Source organism: Anser cygnoides, chromosome 1 (assembly GCF_040182565.1).
Source record: "Anser cygnoides isolate HZ-2024a breed goose chromosome 1, Taihu_goose_T2T_genome, whole genome shotgun sequence".
Classification (NCBI taxonomy): Eukaryota; Metazoa; Chordata; class Aves; order Anseriformes; family Anatidae; genus Anser; species Anser cygnoides.
The window spans coordinates 97,196,359-97,222,862 of NC_089873.1; the positions used below are offsets into that span (position 1 = coordinate 97,196,359).

General features: G+C 40.4%; 1 protein-coding gene across 41 annotated transcripts in view; it reads right to left on the bottom strand.

Moving 5' to 3' along the window:
- Positions 1–26,504, bottom strand: part of ZBTB20 (zinc finger and BTB domain containing 20) — a 480,501-nt gene that overhangs the window by 361,465 nt on the left and 92,532 nt on the right. For all 41 annotated transcript variants that reach the window (XR_010834157.1, XR_010834158.1, XR_010834156.1 and 38 more), the window contains one exon: positions 22,110–22,231. The gene's annotated coding sequence lies outside the window, so the exon portion shown is untranslated. The remainder of the gene's footprint in view (positions 1–22,109; positions 22,232–26,504) is intronic.

A 26,504-nucleotide genomic window follows, 5' to 3' on the forward strand; every position in this document is an offset into this window, starting at 1 on the left:
AATGCCACCTTCATCAAGAATGAGAAAATGGTAATAAATTAGAGAGTGAAAAACGGTAGTAAGCTAAAAAAAATACTATTTCAAATGGTTTATTGCTAAGCACTTCCTTGTAAAGGCATCTTCTCCTGAAAACAGAAGGCTTTCATTAACTTTCAGAATACAGCTACTAAGTAAAATAACAGCCTAGTGCTAAAAGAGTGGGCTTGAAACTCATGATTTTTACCTGTTATTATAACACTGAGATCACTTAAATTCTGTTTCAACTTCTCCAACCTATACGTTATGCAAATTAAAATATTTGTATCACAGTAATGCCCAAAAGGATGGATCAGAAACAACAGTCCCTTGCATCACACAGAAAGAGTCCCAACCCCAAATATTTTCAGTAGGGATAACCTTATTCTGCCACACAATATCCATTAAAAATATTGACCTTCACTCTTTTGGACTTTGAACAGGAAGAAGTTTAAGCGTTTAGAAAGGAAGTAGGGATTTTTTTTTTGAGGGAGGAAACTTCTCTTAAATCAGAGTGAATTTCCCTCAGAACATAATACGAATAGTAATACAAATGGATCCAAATGAAAATCCTAGCCCTGAACACTGGAATCCTGAGCTATTTGCTCTGAACAGCTTCTTAAAAAGGATGTTTCACACAACGGTATGTTGATCACAAAGTCCTTCCATAACAAAGCACAAACATCTTTGTTGTCAATTAAAAGTAAGATTAGGATGAAGTAGTCACCAGTGTCCCAAATTCCATTATCCCATAGCTACAAGCCATTAGTCTTTTTTTCCAATTTAATTTTTTAAAGTAGGTCATTCTTGTGTACTCTAATTCTCTTTTTCCCCCCCCTCCATCCATTCCAGCCCAATTTTGGCCAAGTTTCCATGCCCTAGAGACAAAATAAAATTAACACGTTTGTTTTATGTGTGATTAGAATACATCTGTACACACAACTCTCATCCATACCTTGAAAATTTCTATATACTATACAGAAGCAACTGCAATTGTCCATGCATCTTGGTTGCAAAGCCCTTCAATATTTTTCGTTTGGAGAGTAATGTAAATGGAAGGCATTTGAGGCTTCCTAGACAAAATAGGGTTTGTTTAATGTGAAAAACATCTTAAGACCTGACTGGGGGGACAGGGCATGGAAATCACGTCTCAAGCTATCTGAAAGGGATGTTGAGATGTTTACAGGAGACATCAACCTCCCACCTCCAAATCAGAACAGCTGCTTCATAGCCATCTCATCACACCTACAACTCTGCTGTAGAATTTCCCCTCTAAGTCTCCATTGTGAAAGGAGACCAGCTGAGGAAAATCAAACTTTACTTTGAGCTTTAGTACAAACAAGGGAGGATAGTGGGAGTACAGCATAGATGCCCACATAGCACATGCTTTATGCAAGATACAGGAAGAATTCAGATCCAGCACTAACTTTTGTAAGAAGTTCCACATGCCTTTTGGTAGATTAAAGGTCCAGTTAGAGACCTTCCCCACTCTGCCTGCAGTCACTGGGACCAGTGTATTCCATTCACAGCCACACAAAGAAGTTACAGACTTGCGCTCCAAATATTAAGGTACTCTTGCTTATATTGCTGTTCCCATTTTTGCTGGTTTTTGCTTTGCTACTTTTTTTTTTTAATACAAGCTCATTCAAATATGCTTTAGACAAGCAAATGTACAATTCCACTGACAATGATGAAGTTGCACCCACATATGCCAAGAGTGAATTTATCGATAGATAGGAATATAATTAATGCCAGTCACCATGGCATTATGATGGAAGATAGCTCGTCAAATAAACCGGATTTCATTCTTTGGTAAGCATACGTGTTTACTGAACATAACAGCATAAATGCGATACACTTACAGTTTCACAAGCACTTGACTTAGTACTAGCTGCACAGCTTTCCAGTTCTGCCAGTGAAAGCACATGTGGAATGGCTTAACAGCTAACTAATGGAAAACCCTTAGAAAAATGTTACTTGGGGGATCTTCAAACAGAGGTATCTTGAGAAAGATTCAGGTAAAAACAGTAATAGCCCGCAACACTATTCAGCATTTAGAACAATGACTCCTACATTACAAAAGCACTGCTGAGAAAAGTTTCCAGGTGACGCAAAGGCAGGTTGACTGACAAAAGATCAGGAGAACAGGGCATCTGTGGGTGGGGAGAATCAGTCATTGTACAAACTGCAGTTCCTTCAAATAATACACTTTTTAGCTTGGCATATGCTTAAGAAAAAGGAACATATATTGTATCTACAGCATTGGGCATGGGAAACGTGCTACATCCTGGAAGAGAGCAGCTCCAAAAAGGATTTAGAGGTCACAACGAACAAACAACTGAACAAGAACACCCAGTGCAATGTGGTAAAGATGGCTAAACACAATCCCTGGAGGCATAAACAGGAGGTAGTGGGTAGGCATTTTTACTTTTCTTTGTTGTATTGTTTTCTGAAGGGATCTTCAATTGGGTGAAGAAAGGCATAACAAGAACCAAAGTCTGGAACACAAAGCCAAGAAAGAAAGAAAAAGTCAAATCGAACCAGAAACAAATCCCACATTTTGAAACAGTAAGGGAATTAGCCATTGGAACAAAACTACCAATGGAAGGGAGGAGCTTTAACCTCCTGATGGCTTCAAGATGGAGAGATGTTGTGTGCGCGCATAACTGGGTTCAAATCAGAAATGGCTGGTCAAATGTAACAACTTGTGACACAGAATGTCAAAGCAGATGATCTAATGGTCCTTTCTGACCTCAAACCATATGAGAGGAAGTTTCTGATTATATATTTTTATGCAACTTGCAAATAGACTATTCTTCTTTCTGAGTGACCTTAACAAACGGACCTCTCACAGAAGGGTCTGTATACACCCAGCACCGTACAACCAGTTTTGCTGGTTCTGAAGATTTCTTAGAAAAAAATAAAATTCTGACATCTGGAGGCAGCTTGGAAAGATACTGCTCATGGCTTCTGAAAAATGCGTTGCTTTCTTTGTTATTTCACTAGCACATAGCTCAGTGGAGAGCCATCGCTGAGAGCTCACATTCAAGCAACTCCCAGCTCTGGAATGTTTGCAGTTCTCACTGAGTCTGCTTCTAGATTCAACTCTGCTTTGTTCTTGAAGCCAAATGTGATGCTACCTGAAAGAATGCTATCCACACAGCTAGGGAAAGTCTCCCTTTTGCAGCCATTGATTTGTTACATGTAACATTTTCCTTCAGGGCCCGCCCCCCCCCCCGGTTCTTCTTTTCAGTTATGACTCCTGGATCCCTCAGATTGTGAAATTTGCTTCGAGCTTCAGGTTCAAGTATGTATGACATGACTCTGAAATCACTTTTATCCTCTGTTGCATTTCCCACCCCCACACTCCCGAGAGTTCAAATACATATCTAAGAATACTACTACAGCTAACAAAAAACACAAACGAGATTTGTATTGCAACAAACTACAGCTTTTCAGGTCCTATCTGAAGGCTAAATCTGTAGAAGATAGACCCCCCCCCCCCCCCCCCCCCCCCCAAATACACTGCTGGGCACAGCACCAGAACTGGCTTCAGGGGAATAGCACCACCTACTGAACCACTTTTACAGCTCCCTGCATGTCATCCCAGCAATTCCCTTGACCAATTACTGACCAAGACAACTGTTTTTGCTAAATAAATCACGCCCCAAGGTGGTACAGCCATGGGCACCGCATGGAGCAAGAGATGTTTGGTTGCTATCCCTAGTTCTGAGGTTTCCTTCTACCTGCTGAAAATGGCTCAGCTTATAAATGCAATAATTTTCTTGATGTCACTAAAACTATGTTTTAGTTACAGTTACAAGCAAATGTCACTCATCTACACACTCTACCTACTGCCTGAAAACAATATGATTTAAGGAGTATGTCAGCAATAAGAAAAGACTCTTCCCACTGGATTAAAATGTGCATTTTAAGAAAGGAAACACTTTTAGAAAGAAGGAGAGGGAGTCTTCTGTTTCTGTAGTTTATTTTCCTGCTTAATGAAACAAGGTTTCCAGCTTCTACAATAGCAGCTGCAAAGGCACTTCATTAATCTCCTGAGTGCACTGCCTCTCCCTGCATACCTGTAGCTGCCCTGTTTTAGTCTCTTAAAAATTATCTGTTGGCATTGCTTCAATATTCTTATGAAATTAAAAAAAAAAAACACTCAAACTATGTTAATTCTACACCTTCCAGAAAAAAAATATCTTAACCAAAAAGTTCATTTACTGATATTTCACCCATATTCTGAAGACTTTCAGAAGCACTAAGCTCCAACTTATTCCTATTAAGAATAAACTAAATGATTGTCAATAAAGATCAAGTAAAGCAAATGCAAACTGTAGTCATCGTCTTTGCTGCTGTCTCAACACAGACCAAGTCTAATTCCAGATGCTTCTTCAGGCCAAAGCCTTCGGGATAATAAAAAATAAAAAAAACAACAAACAGACAAAAAGAAAAAAACAAAACAGCCAACCAAACAACAACAGCCAACCAACAAACATATCACACACTTTTCAGAAGTGCTCAAGTACGCTAGGAAAACAAATAACATGGGAAGCCAAAATTGCTGTTCTCCTAATGTCAAGTAGGCATTTTGAAAATCTCATCTGACGAGTTTGTCTAAATCCTTGGGCCAAATCTTAAGTTCTCCTACCTTATTCTGGAGTATTTAATGTGATTCAATAATTTAAAGTGGATATATAATATATAACACAATGTATTTTAAGAAGGAACAGCATTGATCATTCATAGACCTCACCCTCTTGCATTTCTTAGACACTAAGCACAAATAAAGCAAGGACTTCATTAAACAAAGGGTTCTCAAACCCTTTAACTGGGGTAATGGTAAAGCTGTAGACAGGAACGACTGGTAAGAAAAGCTAGTGACAGAGCAATGCTCCCAAGTCCAGTTACTAATCACAGTTGCTTCCTTCTATTTGCCACCTGCCATAATTATGATATAAGGGTGGAGTTTCAAATAGAGTTGATAGGAAATTTTGATGGAATGTCCCCCAGATCATTAGAAAAATACCAGACTTTTTATAGTACAATATTTGTTGAAAACATGAAGGCTTTTCTCAGCATCCATACCATGGTTAATCCACAGTTCAGAAAACTCCCTCACAGATGGGAAAAAAAAAAAAAGCTATACCATGCAAAGACATAAAAAAAGTTTCAGTTGACTCCAAATATAGGGCTTTTTAATTGTATGGATTAGAGAAGAATACTTTGTTTAAAACCCATTTCGTATATGGGTTTACAAAAAAAATATTATCCCACCAAGTGAAAATTCTAGCTTTTGTTCCATTCAAGGTTTTAGAGAACGGAAGAGAAATTAATATGTACACTCTAATCTATTCATGCAGTTACATTTTAACTCTGCAATATAATCTCTTCCTCTTCACAATATCATAATATTTTTCCTAACTTATCTCCAAGCTCTTGAACTTCACTTATGCATAAAACAGGACATACTGTTTTCCACATGTGTACTGTGTACACAGTAACAAGGAAATCAAATGAAAACTACAGAAGTCTCCAAAATGGAGAGAAGGACAAGGGCTTGCTTACAGTATTTTTCCCCCACTGGCGGATTGTCTTTCATAACAGAGTCCCTTGATTCACAAAAAAAATAAAATTGATTGTTCCAGTACCCTTTCTAACCATGAAGTACAGAAAAAATGTTGGGTAATACTTCTCAATGCAATAAAACAATAAATACCATTCTGCCATCAGAAGAACAAGCCAGTTAAACATGCTACTTTATTTTTAATTTGCAGGAAAAAAAAATCAGAGCTGGTTAAGGAGCAACCAGTCCCTCCCAGCAACCCCAACACCCCAAAAAAAAGAAAAGACCTTAAAGAACACACAGATGAACAGAGGAAAAAAAAAAAAGATCCCATGCATTAGGCAAAAGTCTGTAATATTATCTAGAACGACAGCACAGCCATTGTTAGTGCTGCCAAAGCACTGCATGTTTGCTATATCACCCGAGGTCCTAGGAGAATAATAAACTAAGCAGATTAGACATAGACTGATGTCTCCATGCCGCTTCCACCTCCACCAAACACAAGAGAGGGGCTGCACTTTAGGAGGCGGGTGGGCAGGTAGACCCAGAAAATGGGTACTGCGTGCTGGCGGGGGTGGCGGGGTGGGGAGGCACTGCCAACAACCAGGGCCTGTTTATTATTTAACAGTTGGTATTGCTAGGGGCCTGGCACTGCAATAGAGCAATCTCTGTTTCAGTGCAAGTAAGCCTGATTACGAGCGCTCAGGAGCCAAATCATGTTTACCGTAGTCTGCAAGAACCTCGGTGCCCCCAGCAGACATGGAAACTCTGACAATAGCTGCCATCCAGGAGGAAGGAAGTCTTCCCGAGGCAGAAGTAAAAAAGGAATTGTGATCTCTGTGCAGAGCACGAAGGTTTTGGATGGGACGATCCTCAAAGCTATAGTGCATCATATGCACTGTCATTGACCAGTCCATCCCCTCCCTCCTCTCCATTTTATGAACTGATGCATAAGCATCGATTCACCCTCTCAAGTAGCTGGCATTAGCCAGTGCTAAAATTGCTTTCAAGTTTGAAATGGGGGGTGACAACACTCTCGTGTATATAGTTTGCTTCCTCCCCAGCAAGGACAGTATGCCACAGAGAAAGCACTGTGCCAGTGTAACTCCTCTGATCAGCAGAAAGATACCACTGACAAAAAATTAGCTTTAAAACTTTTCTTAGCTTCTACTGGAAATTGTTCCTGTACGCAAGAAAAATCTGGAACATTTCCCTGCACGCACACAAACTCCAGCTAATCCATTTTTTTTAAAAAAAAGTTATTTACAGAAATGCTCACAAAGATTCAGCCACACTCTAAAACAAAAGTTGTAAAGTATGGAAACGATTGAGTAAATGCAATTATCAAACTGAGTGAACACCACCGGTTGAGACCTCAACAGTCCATTGCTGTAAAAATCATAGTAAAGGAAGATCAGACCGTCCTGGCGATATGAAGCCTTCAGTTGTAGCTTGTTGATCTAAATGCCAACTCACTGCAGTAACCACAAGAAGCTAATCACATCTGATAGCTGCTCCTTGGTCTACGTAAAACAAGCTCAATGAATCTCCTTCTGCTTCCCCACGAACGGGACTCGTTATCTTTGGCATTCCTCTGATTCTGGTGAAGTCCGGAGGGTGGGCTGCTGGAAGGCATGTAGGTTACTGGGATCTCTACCACTGGCCTGCTGTAATGCCCTGAGAGCTCATGGAAAGTGACTTTCCCCATGTTCCCTTCTTAAAGGGAGGATAATACATATAAAAAGTAACAACTAATTTGTTAATATTAACGAAGAGCTTACCAGCAGGGACATGGTACATGTGGTAAGAAACAGTTTTATTATATTTTGCATCACTACAATGGACCTTGACTGGCTTCATCAGCAGAGGGATGGCAAAACAGAGAAGTCTGTGGAAAGTCACGGTTGACTACATGAAGTCACCCCTGAGAGAGCACAGTAAGGTGAGATCCCTAGATCCACCAGTTATCTTCTCACCATGAGGAGGGGAAGGCCCTGAGCCTCACGCAGGATCCTGTGCCCAGGGCAAACCAGCGCCTGCCATCGCTTCTGTGCGGCGCCGCAGAGCGTTCCTCAGACAGGTGGTGAGGAGCACGAACAGCCACCTGCTCCTGGATCTCCTCTCGCTGTGTTCCCCAGCTGACTCTGGCCCTAACTGCTTTCAGCTGGCCAACGGCAGCTGCCCCATGCCACTGCGAGCGAGATGGCTGCAGGCCGCAAGCAGGCAGAGGGGGGTGGCAGCTGCGCACCCCTCCCCAGCCGCCTACAGGCCTCCTCCACCAGTCCCTCATCCCCTGAGAGGGAGAAGGCTCGGCCTTCTGTTAAATCCCTCATCCAGCCAGAAACCCCTCTGCCACAGCACAGGGCAGGCCAAGCAGCGGTCCAGCAGCCTTTATACGCTGGCAAAACCAGGGGCTCCTCGGTCAGTCCCTCAGCACTGAGGATGCCTGGGCACGGGGCAGGGTGGGCAGAGCACGCAGCACCTATGCTATGGATACATGCGGCAGCCGTCACTCCCCAGAGCTGCCAATTTGGCACTAGCGTGTAATTTGTACTAAATAACGTTTCAAGAATGCAACACAAATAACGTAATGATAGCAATTAGACCCTTTACCAAGCAAAGCTGTATCAGCCATGCAGTCCAGTCATTTCTCAGAAGGTGAAAAGCACTTGACTAAGGAATCTGCACCTTGACAGGCACTAGAGGTGTGCAGGTATATATAATAATTGCATTCCTCGTGTATTAATGTTTGCATATACGAAATGCATGCTGAGCTAGCATAACACCTCCTTCCTCAAATAATAACTAAGTTTCATACTGTGCCTGAAGTGCTCTTTATATAGTACGCAGAAATGGGTTATGTAAAGATCAGAGCTGCGAGAGCTGTTCACAACATAACTGAAAACCTAGTAACAAAATCCAGTTCTAGCTTAGGTTTCCCCAACACAAAACTCTGGCCAGCTTTACAGAAAGATCTGCGCATTTTTGAAGTTTTGACACCGATATCATACCAATCTTGTACCCAGCAAGGGAAAGGAGACTAGAAGGAGAACAAGAATAAAATGGGATGGGAAGGGACTGGAAAAAGAAAAAAGAAGCAGGAGCAGTACGATCACTTTTCTTCCAATGCTGCTGCCCTTCTTTTCCACACTGTGAAGGGGGGAAAATAGCCCCTGAATTTTAGGGAATGCATCTGGTTATCTGTGAACCACAACACCATGTGTGCAGTTAGGGGTGCTTAGATGCTTTTGTATGCATGTGCATTGTTACTAGGAGATGACTAGATTTGGTACCAGGATAATATTCCACCATTGTGTGGTGTGTTCCCATCTGATGTTGCTTTTTCCCCAGTTCAAAAAAAAAACCTAATAAAAAAGAAAATTAAAAAAGATACAATAATTGTTACTGCACACTCTAATGAATTATTGTGTTCAAGGTTCCTACAAAAAAGTAATATTATACTCGGCTTATGTTTTAATTGATTTATTAATATTTTATCACAGGAATGTAATTTAAGCTCCTCATGATTTAGATCTCATAAACCTTTAGCATTTTGCAAATTCAAATTCCAATTTAAAGCCAGGGCGAGCAATTAACTTTTCTATCATCTTGTCAGGGGAGAAGGTTCGTGTTTAATTTGAGACAAAATGACAGAAATATATATACACTGTATGTATTACTCCAATTTAATTTATGAGTCAGCACCATCCACCTTCCAAATGTAGATTTAATGGAAGGGGAGGGGGGAAAGGGGGAAGGGGGGAAGACCCTGCCATTATGACACTTGCTGTGATATCTACCCCAAATTCCCTGTGAAAAAAACATCCCTGGTTTACTGAGATACTGGGGCTAGATTGATTACAGCTCTATTTTCAATCCTTTTGTTTTAATTTCCATTCACTCATCGCTTTCTCATATAAAGCATGTTCTCTCAAATGTCAGCTAGCAGTTCCCAGCCAGCAATGGGCAGTTGATGCCACAGCAGGTTCTCCGATAGCCTGTCCTAGCTGCTCTGATTCCTGCCCCCCAGCAGTCCCCCTAAAAGGGCAGACACCAGGCAAAGAAAGCTCCCCATAGGACTGAAACGAGTTAATACCTGCTGGGCCAAATCCTGCAGTCCTCACTGATGCAGCAGTCTCACTCAAGCCTGTGCCATGTTCGTTTGATTAAGGAGAAAACAGAAAGAGATGGTGCTGCTTTACCATCGTCGTTATTATTTCCCATTTAAAAGAACATTCCAACCTCTTAACGTGTAACGAAGGAAACCTGCAGCCTAAATTTGCATGGGCAAAAATTTGCATGAACAAAAACAAACAGTTGGTTAGCATTTGCATGCGCTGTTTTAAGAAAGGAACGGCCAGTTTATGGCTACCTGCCAGAGATTACACAGATCTGCAGTACCCACAACATACAGCATAGCAAAGCATTGCACAGGAGTTAGCTCATGAACTTAAAAGGCAGCCACTGAGAAGCTGCCCCACATATTAGCTATTGGTCTTTACTGGGCCTTTAGCTAAAAGCTTTACTGGACACTTAGCTAAAGCTAACCTTCGGCTTGCTAGAGAGAACGTGGTTACATGGGCAAACTTTACCACAAAGGCAGAGACTCCTGAAAGTCCTATCATATCAGAGCTGACCGTTTCAGAAGGTGACTACGGGCTCAGTTCCAATATTTCTATAAGCAACCAAGCTGAATCTCAAGATTCCCAAACTCCTGATATTGTAGACTTCGACCCAGACTTTCCAAGATGTCCGAAGAGTCAGATCCTCTTCTGCTTTACAGAGCTGTGACACGCTGCAGGCTCAGATCCAACTCCGCATCCAAACCTAGCTACATATGATTGCAACTTGCAGTGTTCAACAAGTGTGTAAGTTAGAACCACTTCAGAAACATTCGCCCTCCTCAAAATCTGAGGTCTTGGCCTTCATTTTTCAAAATGTCTGAAAATAAAAATCAACCTACTTTGGGAGAAAACACTTTAATTTTTTTGTTTGTTTCAATATTTTCAGGCCATTTCATTGGAATAGTTAGGCATCTTTACTATCATTTTCTTTCCTTGGAAATAAAAGAGAATGCCCTTGTATTGAACATCTCAATTTCTTTAAACAAATAAATATTACATACACATGTATGTATATATATATTCATACACACAGAAGAAGTCCAACCAAACCTTTGCTCCAAAACTCCCTACGCAGCTCTCTACCAGCTTATAGTTAAGAATTATGCAGCAGAGATCAGACTGCAGGTACGGTCATGATACAAAATCCAAGATGCAGGAGATCTCTGGTATTCAGCTACACTCCCGTCTCGATAAACACTGGACGTCAAGCCAAACTCGAAAATCTTGTTTCATGCCCGATTCATTTATGAAGCTTCACTCTAATTCAGAGCCTTATCACTTTCTAAACTCAGGTAAAAAAGCTTTGCTGTCATGCATATTTTTAGACAAATTATAGTAGAGTGTCTTGCAATTTCCATTACTTTGTGGTGTCTGCACTGCTGATAGACACCAGCCCACATTGGCATCGCTGCCGAGGTGTCCTAATACTTGTCTGAAAAATACTATTAACTGCACATCACAGGCATTTGAAGTGCATAAGAAAACCATAAACTTAATTACACTGGAGGACTAGTGTGATCTCACATGATATTTGAGCTAGTGTTATTAAAAATAGAGAGATTGCATTTACTTAATGCTTCTTACAGTAAACCAGTCAATTTTAAACTTTCAAGGTTGTATAATCAGACAAAACAATATTGGGGAGTGGGGGGCAGAAGCTGTCTGTGGAATTTACCAGTACAAGCATTTCACATGTCAAGCAGCAAAAATTTGTTTATTCTACTAAAAAGAATAATCCTTAAAATTACTAATGTATACGAGACAGGATAGCTATTCAGACTGCACAGGACAAAGATTTAGACTGAAATAATTTGTGTAAAAGACTGGTTGCTATACAGCATTCTTCCTCACCCCACCCCCAAAAAAACACCAACCCTTTCTGGATTTCAGCCAGCTTTTAAGATCTCAGATCTTTCCCTGCTGCTGTCTAGCCATTACATCTTCTCATACCGGTAGCATTGTCTCCCCACTCCTAGAGTGGGGGAGAAGAACTTTTCTTCTCACTTCCTTTCTGGTATCTAAGGTTTACTTGTTTGAGGCTATGGGGTTTTTCTGAAATATAAGAGTGAGGAACCCTTCCACCTCCGAAACTGGAACCATGGAGAAAAAAAACAAACAGATTGTGCTCAAACAAACATGGATCCACATGCACACCCAGATTTTACATACTGAGCTCAAGGGGTGCTCTGTGGAATGAATCCCATCCAGAAACACTCATTCACCCATGGATACCCTTGCGCTTGCCAGGTGTCCATTAGGAGGGGAGAGGTGTTCTCTAATAATGGCTAGGGGGCAGAGAGTTGGAAAGCAACAATCTCTGCCTTGACTTCAGAGTGGCTGAAGCACTACACAAATGCCATCAAACCATCCTTTTGCTTGGAGAAAAGCAAAACCAATCCCCTTCATTTCTCTTCCTGTGCCCACCCAGCCTCTTCAGTCTTGAGGACATTGAAAAGGGAACAAGCATAGAGAGCAAACTTCTTGCCAGATAAATGCTGGTCAAGCATGTCTATCTCATAAAGTTACAGAAGTTACACAATGTTTTTGAGAGAAGTGTCTTAAATCTGCTCACAACATGAACCTGCCTTGCGATCGCACCAGCTGGACTCTGAAGCTAAGGTGTTGAGTCTTACTTTTGAACACTAATTCACTTACTTAAAAGCAGATTAAAGAAAAAAGGTTTAATCTTTAAATGTTTTATCAAAGATATCTCCCAGAGTAGTGGCTACTATAGGAGTTTCAAATCTTATAATCTGTGCTGTTGGAGATTTTATGCAGAAATGTTTGCTGTTCATGCTGCAATATTTCAGACCTCTACACATGACTGTGACTTACAAGAAAAAGACAAATCTTACCCTGTTTTTTTTTTTTTGAAAATTATCCATGCCTAAGGTAGCATAATAACATGCAAAAGACAACTTTTCAGATGGAATTGACTCACAAATGATTTTAACTATAGCTCTTCCCTTCAGCAAGAGATGTACAGCCACCCCAATTGGATAAAAACACTACCACTTGTAACACTGATGGTAAAATTTGTCTAGTGATGAGTGCATTGCTGTCATAGTATCCCACCTAGGACTGAGTTCTGTCCTAGCTTGCATTACATTCACTCAAAAATGCAAGATAAACTTTCAGGGTAGGCAAAAGGTGGCAGTGGGGGGAAGAAAATCTCTTTCTAGTCTTCCTGAAAGTCTGCACGGGGAGAAAAAAAACAGATTTACCTGGAAAATCAGCATGGTTTTGGCTCATAAAAACAAAAAACAAAACGACCAAAGCTAAAAAACCCACAACCTTTCCTGAACTGGTAACTTAAGTGGACAATAAAAGAGATTAAAGAGAAGTAAGAGAAGTAGCCTAAGAGCCTACAGGCAGGCCACTGTTTCTGAAAGGGCACTTCAAAAAGTGCTTCAGAAGCACACCTACAGAATTCATACACCACTTCAGTTAACACTCCTTTTCATGTTTGCCCAGGTTCACGTCACGGGTACAGCAACCCGAGGTGTTTCCACAGCAAACTTTCATGTCCGCTGCAATTTTCCCTTTCAAATTCAATATGGTAAAATGAAATGAAGCAAAATGAAACAATCTTTATATACCAGTTCAGCTAGCATTCCCTAGCCCTCATTGTGCTGCATCTCTCATCAGCTCTCATTTACTCAGACAAGACAGAAAAGATTTGCAGATCCTATTACATTTTCCCACCCTATTTCCCATTCTGTGTGTAATTTTTTTTTCCTTCAAATAATACTGATTGTGTCAACTGGAGGGGAAAAAAAAAAAAAAGAAACAAGCACTCTTTGTATTCTCTTCATAGTAATAAAATATGAAAAGAATTCACAAGAAAACAGCTGAATTCCCAGTGCTTAGAAAATGGACCTGGCTAGACAGACCAGTTCTACTTAGAGCAGCATCTCCAACTAAACCATCAAAGCATCATCAGGGTTGTGTGCGCTTTTCTCAGCGAGTAATGTGGAACACATTACACTTCCTACCAACTGAAAGTCAAAATCCTGGGAACTGCTATTTTACGGAAAGGGGCGGGGGGGGAGGAAGGGGGAGGACATTTGTATACCAGCAAAATGAAAAAGGCAAAGACAGCACAGGCTGTTACTAATGTTTTTGTTTTTTTTTTTTTTTTGGGGGGGGGGGGGGGGGGGGGCGCTTAGAAATACAAACAGAATGCTTTAAAAGGATATAAATAGTGAAGGGTTAAAAGGAGCCAGTGAACTGAAAAGAGAAGGCAAAAATACCTGCTTTCCTTGTAGCCCATCTATAGATGTCTGGTTTTATAAGCAAATCAAAAATCAAGCACTTTTTTCCCCTTTAAGCACATGCACGCTGTCACCTCAATCTTAAGAATAAGATCACCCTGTCTTTTTCAGCTATCTCCTGCCTCATTTATTAAACATTTTCCAGTGTTTGCAGTAAGTGAGCTGATGGATCTTACAGAAAACAGCCTCATGCTAAGGAACCTCCACTCAACCTCAGACCAGGTCCATTAGGTGTACTAAGAGATGATCGGTTCCCACAGAAAAGAACGTGATCATGTAATTAAAAACTGCAAAAGTACAGGGAAGTCAATTTAAGGCTGCTAAGCCAACTTCAATTCTGGCATTCACAGATGTGACTTCAGATAAGCAAGGTATTCTGTCACCTTGTTTAGCTAGTGTATTTAACTCTGGATTTTTAAATAGCAAGCTGAAAAAGAGAATCTACTACACACCAATACATCAGTGCTCTGTGGTTATCATCAGTTCGACAACCTTCAGGCTCACCAGAGAGAGAAAATTAAGAATTGAGAAGCTGATAATGATAGTAGGTCCTCCTTATTTTCACAGAACAGCAATTATCAGGATGTTGAGACACAGTTGACAAGAAAGAAAAAAAAACTCCCTGCCACAAAGGTCATTGCTTCTTTTCAAAGCTTCATTCCAAGTAAACCATGAAGGCATAAGAACTCTAAGAAGATGCTTTAGACTATTTTACTATGGGCAACACCAAATATTTTTATCTGGTATCAGATTGGTAAACGGTGCACCCGTAGCAGTTCTTCCTTAAAAGTTATGCTTAAAGCTAGTAAAATTAAGTAAAAATAGTTAAGATTCAATGAAACTTATAAACAAACAGGAGAGGCTGCTGTAGTACAGTAACTGCAAGACAGCAAAACTTGCCTCTAACAAACGGAGAGAATGTGCACAAGATGGTGCAAAAAGGAAAAACACTAGGCAGGCTTTAAAGAGTTTGGAGTATCAGAAACACATGATTTTAACCTGCACAAATACAACAGAAGCACAGGTTCAAGGAAAATCCCACCAAATCTGAAAAAAATGATGACCAATTAAGCTGAATTCTTAAATGCCCATTCAATTTGGTGGACAGAAGTGCCTGCATCAGTTCCCAAAAAACTCTACACACTCCCACTACCCTTGATACTGAGATGCTGACAACAGCAGTTGTGAAAGAGGGAAGAGTTGGTTTAATGGCCAGGCAGAGAAACTGTGAACTAAAACCAACAGAGTGGCAGTAGGGGTCTCTGCCGTCGGGAATTTTGTCATCTGTAACAACTTCAGTCAGTAAATCCCAAGAAAAGACATGCATCATCACCGATGAAACTGCAAGCACAACAGACTTGATTATTAATCAGATGCAAAGCTAAACTAACTTGACTCCTACTGGACAAGTCTTCAGCAGCCTCTCTTGTGCATCTACCTGCATTTATCTGAGCCCAAAATGGTTTGCTTCGCTAAAGCTCCTGGTACAGCAGCCCTCTCTTCCACCACGAGCACAAAGACTAATTCACCACACTGGAAGCAGAAAAAAACCCTCCCACTATTCAGCTGGTAGTGTTCATAAAAAGCACTACCCTCACCATACTCTCCAGACTGTCCCGCTCCTGCAAATGTATATATTATAAACATCCAGGTCTGGAATTTACAGTCAACAAACAGCAACACAAACAACCACCAGAGAATGTATAAACATTTGGAGGAACAAAAATACTCAGCCTGGCTGCACCGCACACAGTGTTTATTTATCTCCGTTGCATAAGATCAATGGGAGGAGACATTCAAAACAGCTTTTTAAGCAAAGTGTCACTCTGTGTTAGCTTATGTCAGCGGGGCTTCTTCCGAGTACTCGTGTCACCATAAGATAGGTATGTGTGCAGATAGTTTTCTTGGTCCTTTACTCCAGTCGTGGCAGCTGGGCACAAGCAAGCAGAGAGGAGAAGGGCTGCTAGCCCGATCGAGTTACTGATTTAACATTTAGAGTCTTTGCAGCTCGAGAGAAAATTGCTGTGTATTTGTAACCTGAATGCAGGTCAGTAACTTTCAAAGGTCAGGCTGAATGTTTAAGATCTTTTTGTTATTAATTCCCCCACCCCCGGTTCCCAGCTCTGTGAATGCCAACGAGCAGGCTCAACTTCTATCAAGCTGCAGAGCAGTTAGCGTGCACCTCTGAAGACCAGGTCCTCAAGAAGATGCAAAACGGTTTTGCAACAATGCCACTGTCACAGAAGACCTGCTTTTTAAATCAGAGATTTCTTTACTGGGGTTTCTTCATCTGTTGCTAACCCATTAGCCTAATGGCAAGGCAACGGAGTTTTCTCCATCCACTTATTTCACTTTTTAGGGATGCACATAAACTATTTTTGTGTTATCTTGCACAAATTTACACAAGATCACAAGATTTGATGATGCTCCTTAATAACACAGATAACTCCCCATAATACATCACACTTCTACAACCCCTTTAATCCAGAGATATCATAGCACTTTGCAAACAATGCATTTGCCTTACAACAACCCTCCCACACCTCATGTTAGGTCCGGATCATTATCCATACTTCACTGTCAAGGAAAGCTGAAGCAGAGTAAGATAATACAATTTAGCAGGGTTACAAAGAAAGCAGTACAAATCGGAGCAGAATGTGAGCTTCTTGACTTTTTAGCACTGTGATTCATCAGAAACCCAGTCATCTGAAATAATGATAAACTCTGTTGGATTTCACAATGCTTTGGGTAGATTTACATTTGTCCCACACAAATACTACGTGTGGCTTATGCTACTGGCTTTGCAAGTGTCCTCCAACTACGCATCATCTTTCAAGTTCGGGGATAGTGGACTAGGGGAAATACTTGTACTAACACAAAAACTTTGATATTTTCTTTCTGAAGGATGAAACTCCAGTTTGAAAACCTTTAAATGATGACAAAGAATATACCTAAAGCATCACAATACCTTGCAAACTAATTCCATTCATGTGCAATTTTGGAGCCCAGCCTCCAAAAGAGACAGAACAATAATCCAAGTGTGTGACTGTTGCATTTCTGTGGGTACAGCAATCAAAGCAAGCATCTGCCTCCTGCAAGGCTGTGAGATGCCAAGGGATCACATGAAGAAGTCAGTCTTTTTCCCCTACTGTGGTTGACTATACACACTCTCCTATTGTGTCTCATCAAAGAGCTGATGAGGGAGGAGTGGAGTGTACTGAAAGAGCAAACAGAAACAGAGCTAGGGACAATAGATGAAAGCAAAATAGCGATTCTGTGGAAATAGTTTGTGGACTGTACTACTTCAGGTCAAATTCAGATCTGAGGAACACAGACCGAGCTTTTCTGGAGCAGCACCTAGGGTAGCAGTGATCTGATTAACCATCAGCTTATAGGAAGCTTTGCGTTAACTTCAAAGGATTCTGATTTGAGAGAAAAGCATCTGCACTCTCAGGACCCTGGTTTCTAGTGCACCTCCCTTTCACTTAGGGTTTTTAGATTATATGCTCCTCTATTCCAGGTTCAAAGCACTGGAATTGATGATGGACCATTGGTTTAGCTTTCTAAAACCATAACAAATTTTTGAAACCAGATGAGTTTGTGCCCACACACTTGGTAGTAAAGCAAACTTGGTTTGAGGGCCAATGTCTTGTGGAGTAATCACAATACTGAGAAGGCAATACTATTAAATTTCAGGCTTTCGTGTAAGTTATAACGATGCCTTACTTCCTACCTTAAATATAATTCAAAATTTGCCATGACATCCCCTAGGTAACCACCTGCAATGATTAATTTTTCCAAGGAAAACTTTTTTTGCAGTATTGATGCAATAACCTTCTACCGCTATAGGCCTTACACAGGACTAGTCTTTTGTTTTAATGACTTTAAAAATCTCTTAAGATCCTCCCAAGACTTTTACGAGCAAGTAGCTCTCTGCTCTGGGAATGTCATCTCCATTACTAACAGTAAAAAGTGGTGCTTATGTATCCCACACCAACACTGAAACATAATCAAATAAGGAATACTGGTTAGATATTAGACACTGAGCACAGCAAAATAGACACACTGAATCTTCAGTAATTGTCAGAAGAACACAGCTTATTGAGAACAGATCCTGTTTCCCAGGAATGCAAAATTCTAATTTGTAATTTAGCACTAAAGAGGAAGAGAAAGCGCAGCCTAACATACGTTCCACTGATAAGGCACCCTACATTCCTACTACTTATACAGGTATCACACTGAAAGAAATACAGTGTGAATGCTCACAAAGTACCTTCAACCGTACGAACATATGATCAACTGTTATTCATGCTACATTATTAATATTCTACTTACCAGCGTCTAAAAGTTGATTGTTCATTATACTGAACAAACTCCTTTAATTTGTTATTTTTCTGGTTATGCATCTCAGTTTCTCAAGTGGGGGCACACTCCTACCCCATCCATTACAAGACCCCTCTGTAATATATTTGCCCAAATCAGTGCACTCAAACTCCTACAGAAATTATCCAACAGCATGAGCCAACTTGGAAAAAAAAGTCTGCCTTGCTGTGAAAGAAGACATTACCCCACCAGAACTATCACTCTCATGGCTTTTTCTTTTTTTATTTTTTTTAATGGAAGCAAAAACCCCTGTCATCTCACCTACTCCTCTTTTAATAAGGAATGACTGCCGTGACTACCCCCATCTAGAACCACCATTCACTGCCAGCACCTCTGCTCTCCTCGTGTGCTTAGAGAACAACTGATTAGCACTTTGCATAATTAACCTGATTAGCACTGTGCATAATCAAACTGATTAGCACTTTGCATAATTAAAAAGAAATAATAATAATAACAATAATAAGCAGTAGGTAATAGCAAAAGCTGCTAGTCCTATTGCCTGTTCGTTAGCTCTAGGATTAGTTTAGTGCAGCATATTTTATTTAAAACTTTTTTTTTTTAAAAAGATGCACAAGCTCCTGAGAAATAGAAGTTAAAAAAATTCTCATTTATTTTCAGATCACTGATGAAAATATTGGTTGTTTCACATTACAACTTAGCATTTCTTTTGCCCCTCTGTTGTAGCTGAAGATATTTAATAGGAAGATGTCACACTAGATGGACAGCTGGTCTTATTCCCACATCTTTCTGCAGTAATGCTTTTGGATTCATTATCACAGGATATGGACACCCCATATCCTTTTATGCATATATCCCTGCAACATATTTTGAGCACAGAAAAGCTGTATTACCCTTTTTGTAAAGATGGCCAAGGTATTAACACATGGATCCTCAAAAAGTACATACTGAATTCTCCGCCTGCCCTGAACACAGGAAGTTTGGAGAGCAACATACAGTTAATCAGGCTCCTGCCCCTAACCCTGCATCTTTCTTCCCCCATTTGAACATAGTCTTGTCTGCATGTGCATTTGGTGCCCTGCTCAAGAACACGTTGCAAGACAAAGCACTGTCCTTGACTGCTAGGCTCCTGTACAAACATCCCAACTGGTGTTTCAGGATTAACATAAATTCTTCAGATTTTGAGATGTGGCTGAAGTTGTGCCTATAGGCTGCACACTGCGTGAAAAAGTGTTAAATATTTGTATCACTAGTGACTCAACTCTCCTAGGATATGCAATGCCAGACAGCCTAGAAGAGCGGCGCCCCAAGTGAGTGGGTAAACCATTAACATTTTCTGTTTACTGATGTTGCCTCATACCTCCCACTCAACACAATACCGTGTGTTTCCCCTTACTTTATTAATCTTATCTTTCTCTAGAACCTTCATATTACAGCTCAGATTCTTCTTGTATTCCCATTAGAGCAATCCTCACCTTACATCTTCTGTTTGAGGTACTCTCCTTCCAGAATACCTTGAATGTTCAAGAATAATTTGAATAGAATGAAGGCGTTCTCCTTCAAGAACATCCACTGCCAACCCTCCACTGTATACTTACAATGACCTTGCCTATACTTCCCATCATGTAACAGACACACATTGCAGCTCCTCTGCTGATGGCTCAGCAAGCACGGTTGGGACATGGAGCCAACCAGGGAGTCAAGCTCCTTCTGAGTGATCAGCCCATCTGCCCTGCAGCTGTCTAGACAGGAATTGCTGCCTCTGGACGGTATGTGGCTCAGATGCAGCACATTGAATAGACCTGTCCTAGAACAATGACAAAAATTCCCCATTGTGCTATAGTTTCTCTCATAAATGTTCTCTCATAAAATAAACCAATGAGAAACTGTGGGGGGAAAGAGCAATAAAAGAGCATCTTGTCATAATTAACTGGAAATGTATTACTCATGCACAGGGGCCTCTCCATCACCCCAAGCAAAAGAACCCATATGAACAGCAAAGGGTGCAGAGCTAGTTCCTCTTTTCACAAGTTGTTTAGTTTCTGAAAAGTGTTGCTGTAGAGATTTTTCAAGTCCAAATGTTCCTGGGGAAGGTAGTTCCAGTAATTCTGGGAAGGAAGCCAATCCCTTGGCTTTGTGTGTAAATATTTAAACAACATTGTTTTTATATACATACATTTATACACATATACATATATGTCTTTAGACTTCCAGACTTGCAAAACGGGAACTGAAAAAATATGCCAAAATATAGTTATGAACTCGCTTGCCTGAACCATGACAACTGACCATCAGAAACAAAATACAATACCAACTTCAAAATAATTGAGCCATGTTGTCTGTGTATACTAATCCACTCAAACAGAAGAGTGGACAGATCAGAGCTACAGATTCTAAGGTGCAGAGATTGAAGTCTTAAAATTTATCTCCTTATAAGTGGCAAGAGCATAAGATTCATCAATTTTAAGCCTTTCAGAGCCTAGATGGATGCTGAGAGCTCCACCCACAGGTGTGGGATCTCCAGCCTTTAAGGACACAAAGCTTCACGTTCCCAGCATTTTAATGTTCCAAGCTGCAACTTCGTGTTTAGAAAAGTCACTGCTGTTTTAGGCTTGAATCAGGTTCATACTTCAAAAGGAATTACCTGGTAGAAAATTCCACCAAAGAATGGAAACATACCTGGCGTTGAGATTTAGTGAACAATGTGGAAAAAATACTTTAAAATTGTTGAGGAGGAGGCTGATAAAATGAAGGAAGATGATTTAGTGAGCATAAGGCAGACACTCAGGGCATATGATGAATAAATCAATCCATGAATATAAAATTTACCACATGGACTCCACCTGTATACACTCAGTAAGCAAAAACACACCCTAATACAAAGTACATGCATGTAAATGCATAGCTGTATGATTTAAAGAAATCAAACATTTATGAACACAGTATTTGTGTGTCATTTCAAATACATATATATACATAGAACAGCCAGTGTGAGTTTTAAGATCAGAGAAGTATACATACAAAAACACAGAGAAGAAAGGACCAAGAGTAGGGCAAGTCTTTTAGAAAATATTTTAATGGCTTTACAAAAAGCCCTCACCCAAAGTTTGAGGGTTTTTTGCAATCTTACATTTTCTATTGCAAAATACACCTGCTTTCTTTTCTCCTCCCCCCCCCAACTAAATATTTCTTCCATCTAATGACTCTCTTTATTAGACAGCATCTAATTTGCATACATTTACATACAATTTAACTGCTAGCTTGTGAGAACAAAGAAATGGCTCGGTATTGTACTGAAGGACAATACTCAGAAAAGGAAGGTATAAAATCTAGCTAGCTCAGTGGCTGTGTATTCTCTTTGTTTCAGAAATACCAGGATTTTTAAACACACTACTTAAAGGGTGAAAAAGATTATTTCACCAAACAATGAAAAAAGATACAGTGCAGCTCCCTTTTAACACATTCTCTCTCTGGCCTGGTTAATGGGATTTAAGGGTCCAAGATTTCTTTGCTTTCTTCTGTTTCCTTTATTAGAACTGATGGATTTAATTCTGTCACATATTTTACTTCATATTTTATTCCTATAACAATCTATGCTGAAGTTCAGCTCCAATGCTAATTCAATACTACCTTCCTTTCCTTACTGTCAGCCTGGAACAGGACTGAATGATCTTTGATGGGCATGAAGTGGTCTGCCCTCAATGCCCAGTGCTAATGGATTTTAGAGAGAGTCTGCCAGAATTTTACCTTGTGGCATCAAGTATAGAGATAATGAAAACTTACCATGTAGCTGACTGGGAATCAACAGGAAGGGAAGCAGGGCAGAGCTCCACTCGTGAGAACAGGGAGGGACTGTGGTCAGAGTAAATGCAGGATGCAAGGGATGTATCAAGCCCCCTAGTTCCCTAGAAGAAGAGGAGAAAAAGATCTTTAAGATGTCACAAAGGCAAGAACCTTTAGAAACAGTTGGCAGAAGCTCTAATACAGGCCCTACCAAAAGCACAATACGTCAGCAAAAGCTTTTTCTCCACAGGCTTTACAGCGGGAGTACCAAATGCAGAGAATGGCTGTAATTCTAATCCATGTGGAAGTGACATAAAAGTTTTGCAGGAAAAAAAACACATGATTTCAGGCTGCATGCTGCACATTTCCATGTCCCCTCAAATGTGCAAAACCCAGCGAAGCACAACAGTCTGCCATTTGTTGCGGCCTACACAGCAGCTAGCATCGCTGCCCAGCTCTCCTCAGCAGCATACTCACAGACTTGTGCTCAACAGGCCAAGTAATGCCTGGTTTTTGGAAAGGCAAAATACTGGCATTCAATAGTAGAAGGTCGGGGGGGGGGAAAAGAAGAACCCATCACCGGCACATTGTATGAACCTGTCCTACAGAAACACGGCAGGCGTAGCCCTTTCTAGTGCAGGGAGCCCTACTGAAATCTACTGGAACAAGGCATGGTAGCAAGTACTACGCCAAGCCAGCTTGTTTACCAAGCAGGTGTGGTATTTAGCATTCAGCAATCATCTGCTTGGTTCATTTCACCCCAGCCACAGTTTTACAGGCCCAGCAGAAGGCCAAGGGTTAACATCGCAAGCGTTCTCACACCAGTGGCACAGGGACACCGTGACAGAAGACAAAGGATCTGTGTTGCAAACTGTACATAGAGGAAACTCGTACTGATGCTTCCCTGATGTGCCTCACTGGCACTCAAAATACATTATAGATTATTTGCAGACACAAATTTTAATTTAAAGCTGGCTGAAATGTTAATGAAGTTTTAGCTGTTTTTCAAAGGGGAAAACTCCCTACTGCTTACAAAAAAAAGCCTACCACTTCCTGCCTGATCATTTTCTAATGGCATATAGCAACCAAACCCAATAAAATAAATTAATCAAGCCTTCAAATCATTTTCCCTTTTTCAAGGATGGAAAGGTTGAGGTGTGTGATCTTCAGAAGTTCTGATGCATACCACAATGCTGGTTTTAGCAAACAGTGAAGAAAGTAAATTCCAAAGCCAAAGTTCCTTTAACTCTCATATCCTGTACTCACAGCTTACATTGCTGAAACCATTGGGTTATTATTTCCAGAACCCTACCAGAGTTGTTCCACCGCAATCTGAGCTAATTTAAATTGCAGCTGCAACAATCTCAGCCTTCCCTCTCATTTTTTCTCTCCTGGACACATGTGCCTGACCCCATCCTTGAGCAAGAACTGCGTAACTGGTTCAGGGGGCTTTCAGCTGAATGAATGTTCCTTTTTCATATGTTTTCAGCCAAATAAACCTCCAGCCACAAATCAACATCCAGTCATGACATTTTGGGGCTAGAGCTAAGGAGGCAGCAGGACTGTACAAGTGAAGGAACAACAGAGAGGCCTGGATGTCAATCAGTTTAAGCTACTGTGGACCTACATCTTGAGAAGTCCAGGGCTGCTTTGGTATGGTGTGGAAGAAAGGCTCCTATCACATTGCTGGAAACCAAAGCAATCATGGCTTTACAGGTAGAAAAAAATGCCACCACCTCACATGCTAACCTAAAATAAACTGACGAGCTATACAGATCATGCAGAATAGATGCAGCGTGCTTTTGATGAAAAATAGCTTGAGATAATGGTGCACTGCTACAATCTGCACCAGGGGCAATTTCCAAGTGGCAGATTGAATTAGCCTCAAGTGACATGCATTACAGTAATGCTTCCCTGAGGCAATAAGGCAAGGTCCCACATTCAAAAGGAAAGAATTGAGCTTTCTTGCCAACGGCAAATGATAAAGCACACGATTAAGAAGCACTGTTACTAGGACATCCAGAAGCTCCTGGAAATCCTTCAAGGACTTCAGAAAATACATTTGGAAATAGAGAGCAGGAATTTTCTTTTTCATCTCTGCAGTTATGATATTGAGTATCTCTTGCTGCTTTCCCAGTGCACAACTATTAATTCCAGCTAGAGTGGAATCTAAGTTTTCTAGCACCATCATTTCTGAAGTCACTCTGCCCTAGCAGTTGTGGGATATAAATCTGGATTTCAGGTAAATACAGAAGACATTGCAGTCCAAATCTCCTCCCTTAGCTTGTTTGCTCCATGTAGCAACAACAACAAAATTAAACCCTACGTGAGAGAAATCCTGTGGCAGCAAGTAATCACCCGACACCATCATCCACAATTTCTTCAGAAGGAGTCACTAATGAACAACTTGACCAGCCAGTTAACATCCATAGATGATTCATCATCTTGGAAATTATAGTGGCTGAGAAAACTAGAAGAATCAGTGTGGATACCTGATCATTAGTTCAACAACCAATATTTCAACCAACTTTTCAGTACTAGAGGCAGTCAGAATTTTCATACCTCAATTGCAACCGGGCCTCAAGGGCAGAATACCAGATCAGACATAAGAACTGGTGGTTTTTTTTCCTTCCACAACAATGAAATCATACCTTCTTAAGCAGCGTTATATAACAGCACGTGATTCTGAAGCAATGGCATCCACACAACTAATTATTTTTATTGCAGCGTTATATATACTCTGAAGAGAGCTGTAGTTACCCTATCAATCATGAACAGATGCACAGGTTGTTACACAATTTTATACAGGTTCAAGTTATGTGACCAATACGATAGCTTGGCTGGTTTACCAACAGGAGATTTGTTTTCCTTCAGCTGCCCATAAGATACGGCTTCCTGATAAGAGTACAACCCAGTCAGGCATATATTCTTGCTATAGTGTTTCTGAATACTTCTTTCTATAAAACAATGGTCCACTGGAAGACGTGCATATGCACATTAATGTATGTATATGCATACATCTATAAAATACTTCGGTAAATACTTGTAATTAACACCTAATTGCAACAGTATCATTAGCTCATCATCACAATTGTTTGATTAAATGAATTATTTTCTCCAATTTACAACAGTGCCTACATCAGCTTTGACGGTCATTAAAACAATGAGGAGAACCTAAGAATTTTAAATGCTGCCAATATTTGAATACTTTCTATTCGAGTGTTCTTGATTCGTTTAAGTAGTATATTACCACAACACCAGCCTCAAATTTTATCTTCACTCTAACAATTCTTCTTGGAACTGAAAGTAGGTGAAGCAAATTGCAAATTGTTCATCAGATTTTTCCCTTTCTTTTCTTTTGTTGTTACGTACTCCACTGAAGCAGAGAGATGAAAGTATAAAGTTAGTGTAAGCAGAAGAATAACTCAGTGAAAAGTAGCCCCTCTTGTACCTAATTAAATTCTGGCATTTATGAATTTCCACTTTTTTGCACATAGCTGTCTCATTACATTTTGCGTTACACATTATGGGTGGGATTATCAAAAGGAACAATGGTGTGATTCTCTTTCCACTAAAACCATGGTGAAGCAGTTCTAGCTGAATCCATCAGCAGCACATTCAGGCCAGCTTCACAAGCTTTTGAAAATCCTCCCCGTTCCCCACCTGCCTGCAAAGTAGGGAGAACCAGAGGTACAGCACAAAAGATTCCACCAGCTTGTGCCTGAGTAGCAACAAGTTGCAGCTTGTACAATTCTGTCAAGATAAAGATGCTGAGAATTCCCTTCTAAATATAAACAATATTTCAGAAGCTAGCAAATTCTTCCGAACATTCACTTTGATTTGATAAATTTTATTAAATACAATTTGCCACAGCAGCATTTTAAAACATGATAGCTACAGCATGAATAGGTCATTTTTACACACACAAGTAAAATCTATCCAGTTGTGTATAGAGCGTAAATTATGTATGCAGGCCCACACACCCCGAGATAACAAAATTACCCAGCTTGCACACCAAGCAAGTCAGAAACTGTGTAGTCACAGATACCAAAGTCATGCCCAAGCCAATCAGTCCCGCAAAGCAGCTGCTATCTCAGCTGCTTATTAGTTCACCAGAACACTGGCCACGACCAAAGGCTTCAGACTGGCTTACAGCATGCGCTGAACAGCATTGGGTCTGCTTTCAAAATCCTGCACAAACACAACCATGGATGAATACTATCAAAGGGAGGGGGTAGTACAGAAACCCATTTTGAAATTTTCCTCAAAACATGATTTATTTTTTTTAAACACTGAAGAGAAAACCCTTAATCTTCAATACTACATAATAACAGAATCATGCTGTTTTGTGGCAGAATGCTAAGTTTCATTTTCAGCAGGAAAAAAAAGTGTATA